This window comes from Sitophilus oryzae, unplaced genomic scaffold (genome assembly GCF_002938485.1).
Source record: "Sitophilus oryzae breed Bouriz unplaced genomic scaffold, Soryzae_2.0 scaffold_111_pilon_pilon, whole genome shotgun sequence".
Taxonomy (NCBI): domain Eukaryota; kingdom Metazoa; phylum Arthropoda; class Insecta; order Coleoptera; family Curculionidae; genus Sitophilus; species Sitophilus oryzae.
Genome location: NW_022145749.1, coordinates 4,753,380 through 4,762,639, shown reverse-complemented (window position 1 = coordinate 4,762,639; position 9,260 = coordinate 4,753,380).

Here is a 9,260-nt window from a genome sequence, read left to right as displayed (position 1 = left end):
TATTTTTATTTAAATTTCTTAGTATTGGCGCCATCTATTTGCTAGATGCCAAAGATACCAAACTCCATTTGTTACAGGTCACTTGTTTCGATATTTAATTTTTATTAGCGCATCTATTCGCTAGATGTCAAACTTCATTTATAACAGTTTACTTGTCTTGTTTATTAGCGCCATCTATTCGTTATATGCCAAACTTTCTTAATTGCATTTCACTTGTCCCAATCTCACGTCGCTGTGGATTGCGATTCTCTGTTCTAATGATTTCGATCATAAGATATCACTTTTTTCTCTCATTTTGTCTGTGGTGAAAGGGTTTTTTTTTGGTTTCGGTTCTGAAACTGAGAAGAAGGTCTTTTTCTGAATTGATCTGAGGAAGACGCGTGTTTTGGCGTCCGACAAATTTTCCATTGAAAAGCACTCTGAATCCACTTCTCGATTTCTGGATTGCATGTAGTATCCTCGATTTGAGATTTGAAACCTTGTAAAGTATGCAATTCAGAGTATAGATCATATTTGTTTGGTTTCTTCTTGGAATGATCACCGTAAGTTTATACGCCATTTTATATAGCCCTATCTTACTAAATTCTATTTCAGTTATTTCCGTTTGTTATTTCTTTTACTTGAGTATTTAATTACTGTTTGGATCGGCACATGGTTTGAATATATTTATGTAAAGTTGATTTTCAGACCGTAGGTTGTTTCTTTTATTGAGTATCTGTCCTGAGAACTATTTTTTATTTATAGAGTAAAATTTCCACATGGTACCCAGTAACTACCACATGGTATGCAGTAATAACAGTGTAATTATTGTACAGTTTCACCCACTTTCGTTTTGTGTGGACCTATGCAGACCTTTAGACAGTGTTCCTGACATTACAATCGTTCTTTTGATATCGAAGACTTCTCCTGCCATAGTCATCTGCATCCACTTCTGTTAGTCTGGAAAATACCTACCTACCTGTTTACATCATGAGAAACTATATACAGATAAGTCTTAAGTTTGATAATCAAGGTAATTTTATTTTATAATTTCTTTTGAGACAACAGATTTAATAACCTGGTAAATTATCACCATTTCTATCCCACATATGGTAGTCAAAATTATTTTTATTTAACGTTATAAGTTATAATTTGATCCGTACAGTACACTCTTACATAGCTATGATATTTTATATGAAAATTAATAACACGTATTCATTTTGGGGTTGTTTTGTACATCTACATGTTTCGAAACATCATCGCATTGAGACATACATAAATTTCACCTGTTTTTATATTAAGTAGTTTACTTAGTTCAAAAATTGACTCGTACTTAAAAATAACTTGGTGGTTTTATTGAGATCACTGTGACTAATTGATGATACTTGTGTTTGTTTTCAATAAATGTTTAATGTAGGATAGTTATTTCTGACTTTTATTCCTGATAAACACAATAGACCCTTAATGCTGTTGATTACTATATTTTAGCTATGCTAAGGATATCGTATTTTCTTTTGGTTTCTTACTTTACCAATCTCATAAACAAAGTAAGTGGCGCCCTTTCACTCTCTTTGACCATACCTATTTGAATTTTAACATCAATATTAAAATCTCTGCAGCCTATATATTATCATTTTTTTATTTTAATATTTAACAACATTAGAAAGTCACTGTGAATCAGAAGAACCCAGCTTTCCTCTAACCCTGAGTAACGGATTCTTTTTTCATTCTACTTGGGTAACGACAGAAAAAGTCGTCACACATAGAAGAATAAAGTATATGACGCCCTGTAACGTGGGGCTCAGCTTAATTTGATTGGCTCAGCTTAATTTGATTGACTCAGTTTAATTTGACTACATTCAGTTTAATTTTACTAATTTAATTTAGTAAACCTAATTTAGTAAAATAATTTCCTATTAGGGTCTAGATAAATTTTCTTTTAAGGCAAAGACTATAGTTTTGAAATTTTGTTTTCATTATTTCTGTAATTTTATTTTTTTTTTTTTTTTTTTTTTTTTTACTTTGTTTTTTATGTTATAGAGAGTGTTTGTTTATCGGTTTAGAACTCAGAGATAAATAACTTGATACTTTTGACCACATAGTTTATTGGAATTTTGAACTAGAATAAATATGCAGTAAGGCTTTTTATATCTTTGAATATACAGAGTGACACACCTTAGGCATACAGGTAGTTGTTAGTACCCCTCAGTAAAATTTGGAATTTGTTTGAATAACATATTTGAGTCTTTTTTACTTTGACATTGAACATAATTTCTTTCTGATAGATTGCGTCGAGTCATAACAGCTTTTTGTTAAAATTAGTGAATTTTTCTGAATCATTTAGTCTTTAATATCTTATAAACTGAATTACAATGGAGAAAGAATCTTTAAAGTTAATCATTTACGACAAGTAGAATTAGATTATGAACTTCTTATTAGGGGTAATAAGACATCTTAAAATGTTGATAGGTAAACGTGTAAATTTTGCTCGTGGTCTTTGGCAGAGAAATTAATAACCCCTTTGTTTAGTTAATATGGAAAATTATCCTCTTTCTTTTGATCAAGAAATTTCGAAATTAAAGCAACTTTAGATTCAATTTACTTGTCAATTTCTGAATTTGAGGGAGGAGTAAATGATTCAATGTTTAAAGTTATAAAATCTCGTCTTGTGCATTTGGCTGGTAGAATTAGAAGAATAATTTTAGATGAAAATCGTGCTGATGCATAGACTATTCAAATTGATGTTTATACTACAGAGCATCAACTTGAAGCTGACTTATTTTCAAAAATTTCTGACACAAATGAAATTTAATGTTAGTTCTGTCCCTTCAGGACCGGCTATTATTAATGTACCGCCTCCCATTGTGACTTATGTTGCTAAACCTTGTCCAGTGTCAGATCTGGCCTATTAAACTTAATGGTAATCCTCAAGATTTATTTTCATTTTGGAAACTGTTACTGAGCTTTCTGAATCACGTAAAGTTAGTGAACAAGATTTATTTTCTTCCGCAGTAGAACTTTTTACTGGGAATGCTTTTATTTGGTACAGAAGTATTAAACAACATGTTACAGATTGGAAATCTCTTGTAGAAAGATTAAAGAAAGACTTTTTGCCACTAGATAATGATGACAATATTTGGTCGTAAATTAAATCTTATAAACAACGAAAAATGAAGCATTTTTAATTTCCTTTTTATAGCAACTTTAGAGAATCTTTTAGTAGATTAAGTAAATGCCCCAGTGAGGTTAATAAGATTAAAATTATTAGGACAAAATTCTCATCCCTGAATACATTACTCAGTTAGCTTTAGTTTATTTCTGTTCCTTGTGTCTGAAATTTAATTCCAGTAGAAAATTAAAATGCAAAACATCAGAATGAAAAACGATCTAGAAGTTTAAATGTTTCTCAATTGAATACCACTCTTGATTCTAGCTCGTCTGATTCTCATCGAGTACAGTTTTGTAAAAAGTCTAAGAATGTCAATGCTCAAAACAAAAATAAAAATACTCACTGTTCGGTCTGCTAGTTATTCTGTAGCGTCGTTGTCTTCTGACCCTGATATGGTAAATACTTCTTCTAGTATGCCCAGATCTGTAGAAAATTCAGGTAAGGAAGCAACCTCGCGTTTAGTTTGTTGGAATTGTTCTGGTCCAAATCATACATTTCATGATTGTCGACAGAAACGTAAGGTTTTTTGTTTTAAATGTGGTAATTTAGGTGTTAAGTCACCGGCGTGTCCCCAATGTTCAAAAAAACTAATTGGACGAACTCGTGTTTCTGGTCGTGCAGTTCAAAAATTCAAAACCAGAAATTTATTTTCAGAATCTGATTAGAAGAAGTGGTTATTATGTGTTAAAAAATTTTATAGATCCACCACTACCAATCATAAAGTTACTCCTCTTTTTTGTCCAAAGGTTTCTGATAACAGACCTTATATTTCAGTAGAAATTCTTGGCGTTGAAATTTGTGGTCTTTTAGATTTCGGAAGTACATCTACAGTTATTAGAGCTGCTGGTATTCCTGTTATTGAGAATCTAAATTTCGTTATTAGGGAACCAACTCTTTTATCAATTAGTACTGCAGACAATACCGAAAAGAAAATAGTTGGTGTAGTCGACCTACCTTTAGTCGTTGATGGATCATGTCAAGTTATATGTTATTGTAGTAATCTTCACCTACCTTATTTTTGGTTGTGATTTTATCTTGCGGTTTGATCTTATTGAAGATCTTAAGAAAAATTGGTGGGAAGTCAATTCTAGATCTCAGCCTAAGTTTTCTTCATTTCCTTATAACACCCGTGCTGTAAATACGTTGTGTACCCTTGATGATTTAACACCAAATCAGAGAAGACCAGCTGAACTTCTTATTAACTCTTTTGACAGTATCATTAGTGACCATGGTCTTGGTCGTACAGATAAAATTACTATGTCGATTGACACTGGTGATGCCAAACCATTTCGTCCAAAACCTTTTTTAATGTCCCCTTATATGTCAAAAATATTGAATGAGGAATTAAATGATATGCTTAAACTTAATGTCGTGGAACCTTCTAATAGTCCTTGGTGTTCTCCATGCTTTTTAGTTAAAAACCAATTGGTGAATTTCTGTTTTGTTTTGATGGTCGATCTTTAAATCAGGTTACAAAGTATGACCCCTACCCTATGCCAAATATAGATAGAATTTTAAACTCTCCTGGTGGAGCTACGTATATTTCTAGTATAGATTTGCGTAAAAGTTTCTGGCAGATTCCATTGTCTGAGGATTCCAAACCAAAAACTTCTCTGTGCATAGTTGGTAGAGGTCAATTTCAATTTAATACAGTGGCCATTTGATTGTGTAATTGCCTCAGACACAACAAAGACTTGTTGATGCTATTTTTGAACCACGTTATGAACCACACATTTTTTGCTATTTAGATGATATAATCATAGCAATACGTAACTGAACGAAGTACACCAAATCTGTGTGGGGTTGGTCATCTTCAGTACTAAATCCATGTTTACATGTGGAGTGTCCTGAACTCCCATCGCCCCCCCATTTATACATCAAAGTTAGTTCATTTTGAATTATTCCTCTATTTGAAAGGAAAATATCTTTCTGTGTTTCCACAATTTTATGAACTGTGTGGTTCACACGTGACTGAAGGGTTACCTCATCGGACATTTCTGTGGCTAGAATAGTTTTTCATCTAGATAACAATTTTTGAAAAGTAATGTTATAGTTTGGATAGATATGCCTTCCGGATTTTTGCCCCTTTTTGCATCAAAATATAAGATTTTTTTGTTAACGTGGCTAAATGAAAGTTAGCTTTAATGAAAGAGTTTTTGGTTATGTTTTTGATTATAGCTGCTGATTGTTCGTGGGAAACTTCGGAAACCATTTTAATTATTTCAGAAGCACTCCTTTGACCAGAAGACTCAAAACTTTTGCGTGCCGTGAACGTAAATTCTGCAGTAGAATATTTGTGCAAAAGGGGCATAATTTTTTTTTCTTTGGTTGCTCATATCTGAAAAAAGCAAACCATTTATTGTAGGAGGTTCTTGTAGGTTTTTACTTTGATCTAAAATATCAATAGAACCCTGCAACCACTTATGATGCCTTTGTTCAAATACCGAGCGTGTGTACTATTGGAAGTTTTTCACATTTTTGCCACGGAAGAATTACAATTTTTATCTTTTTTCAACACATTCTGATATTTTAGATCGTCCTCGCATTTTACTACATTGATTGTGTTCAAAACATATGTCAAGACAAGTGTATTTTTCGTAATGGACGTAAATATAATATTTATTATTATCACTTACCCGAAAATACACACCGCACAAAAATTATCGCATCGCCAATGTTTAGAAGTATTTTTGGCTACGCGCTTTTTAAAAATATTTTTTTTTCAGTTTGATTTATTTCGGCCTTTTGATATTATAGTAAAGGATACATGTGTACATGGTGTCCCAAAATAAAGTTATGATAAAAACAAAATATTTTATATCAAATGAAATATCTTCCCATATAACACAACACAATCCTATATATCTTGAGGATATCCAACAAGGATATAGTAAATATCTTAGGGATATCCAAAAACCAGAGGAGGATATTTATGGGATATCCAAGTGGGACAAAAAAGTCATCTTCAAGACATCCCTAAGTAAACCTTTTACGATTATTTGGGATATTTATGGGATAATATAGGGATGATGTTAGGAGCATTATAGAATATTTTTAGGACATTCTGAATCCTATAAATATCTTGGGAATATCCACCAAGGATATAGTAAATATCTTAGGGATATCCAAAAACCAGAGAAGGATATTTATAGGATATCCAAATGGGACAAAAAAAGTCAAGGATGTCATCTTCAAGACATCCTTAGGCAAGCCTTTTACGATTATTTAGGATATTTATAGGATAATATAGAGATGATTTTAGGAGCATTATAGAATATTTTAGGACATTCTGATAGGACTGTTATTTGACAATACTTCTTAATTATAAAAAAGATTTTAAAAATCCTTTATGGGTATTTCGTCACTGCACTGCAAAAAAAATAAATTTTTTAATATGTATATCTATTAATAGCCATGCCATATTATGTCAATTCATATTTTGTATGAAAATTTAGAACTATTTGTATGAGTTAAGATATTTAAATTATATATACTTAGTATTAGTATAGCTTTGAGGCTAAGCCAAAATGTGGGTGTGTGCAAAAATTAAATTGATATATTTGAACAATTTTCATAGAAGCTAAAAAGATGACATTAGGGGCAGTTTATTCATGGCATAAGATGTAAATATTGATCTCTAGAATTTGGATATCTTAAGTATTCAGGTTGCTGATAAACATTTTGCATTTAATTATAGAAGATTATAGAAGAAGATAATTCTTCACTTATTTAAATTAAATCATATTCTGTGTATCACGGTGTTCTAACAAATAATAGAGTTATTTATTTTTTACTAATTATTTTTTTATTTATAATTATTATTTATAAACTATATATTATTTTTAATTATAAATAAATAAATACTTATAATTAAATTTATTAACAGTAACATTAAATTATTATAATCATTCATCCTCTTCTGGCATAATATTATTAGGAGGGCCACCTTGACTTTTATTTGCTCTGGTTGGAGCATGCCTAAGCCAGTCTGTTATTTTTTTTCTATGTCATTTTCTGTACAGTGTTGTAAATACTTGACATTTCTAGAAGCATTTTAAAATGATTTATTATTTATGATAATATCTTATTTTTTTATTAATCTTAAAAAATGCCTAAAATTTCCGAAACAATTATTAAAGTGATAGAAAAAGCATAAAAAAATAGTTAATTCCCATTTTAGGTTTGATTTGGCTTTACTTAAAAGAAAGTACTAAAATTGGAGAGACAGTGTTCTTTAACATGACGCTTATGACACAATAATAAAATAAAATACATGGTCTTGTATATAACAAAAATTGTCGGAATTCAGTAGTCTTCCACCTTATAACTCCATTTAAAGCCCTTGGCTTTCTACAAAATTCTAATGGAATGTGTTCTCTTAATTGCAATAAATTTTCTGATATGGCTGACAATTTTCTACTTGATAATTTATAAGGTGGTTTTCCTGCACACCAATATGTGACAAGTAGTTTTTTCATAACACCCAGAAATATCAGGTGCATAGAATCTAATGGAAATGAGGAAACTAATCCAAAATTGGGTAAATTAAATAGAATAGATGTTCCTGTGCGATGCTCCTCTTGACGTAGTAGCAAAAAATTCTTCATCTGAACGTTTAAAAAATTCTAAATCAGGAAAAAAAAATACGGTTATTTATATAAGATCCCTCTTGACAACATTTAGTGCATGAATTATAAGCATTAAGGCCGATTCTCACCTAAGCGGCATCGAGCGAGGCAGCGCGGTGCGGCGCGAGGCGTAGCGTCATTTCGGATCGGCTATTCAACCCTAAGCGGCATTTGGCAGCAGCAGAACCGAAACAGTAGAGTTTCGTTTGTATTTGAGTGTATACGTAGGTGGACGACAATGACTTCGCACACGTTAGATGATTCAACATCATCAGAAGATTTTTTGTTTGGCGGCAATATTGGATTCACGATATATTCCGAGCAAGGCTAGAGGAAGGTGAATTCCATACCCTATTTCGGCGCCTGCAACTGGATGAACGTAAATTTTACAAATATTATAGAATGTCTTCAGGAAAATTCAATCAATTGCATGATATTTTGCGCATTCGACTAACTAAGCAACCTACCAAATTTCGAGAAAACATCAGTTCACTTGAGAGGCGTTTTTATAAGGTAAGTTGAAAAAATAAAGCCATTTTATTAAGCATAAGAAAATAAACTGTATACTGTTAAGAGTATCAGAAATAAATATTTTCTTTATTAATATTAAGGAAACATTAACAAAAAATAGTACAAAATGAAAAAAAAAACATTGGTAAAAAAATATACACCAAACATTAGTATTGAAAGGTAAAGTTTATTTTCATTTTCACTTACTTAATAGGAAATATATCCTTGTTGCTGCTGGTCTCTTGTCGTATCCAAGTATTCTCTAGTTACTCCTACAGTGTGTTGCCCATTACTGATTCCAGTATTAGATAAATGATTCCCAAATGTTGAATAAAATTCGGCTGAAGGACCCTGAGATGAAAGTATAGGTCTGTTATGGTAAAATGAAGCCTAGAGGACAGTTTGTTCTGGATAGAAGGTAGCATTTGCATTGTTTGCATTGGCCGTTCTATTTGGATTGGTGGCTGAATTTGCAATGGTAACTGACTCTGCATTGCTACGTTATGCATGTCTTGGATTTGTGATTGGTGTTGAGTGGGTGTATGACTTTCGATTAGTAGTGGTGGTGGGGCTGGTGAGGCTGAAGAGTTTTGTAAAAGAGCCAATTCGTAGGAAGTTACCATTTCGAAAACCTTGCTTTCACTTTAGCCTGCTATAATGGTGGAAACGTGGCGGTAGTTTTTGCCATGCTGGTAAAAATTCTAAAAGTGCGCTATTTTTTCCATCTGTAGATTGTGTCCCAGTTGCCAACGCTTGTTTTTCTAAACGGAAACGTTTTTTGTCGTGTACATACTCTTTAAGTGTGTCTGGTAAGGTGTCATTTTTTTTGGCTTCAGTTTTTTTGGGTTGGGTATGACATACTTATTAAAAATAAGGTTTTGCACCAACACGCTTTTGATAACTGTTTTAGAATTGTATAAGGTGTTAGCAAAAATAAGGGATACTAAACAAAACGATAAATTAAGAATCAAACA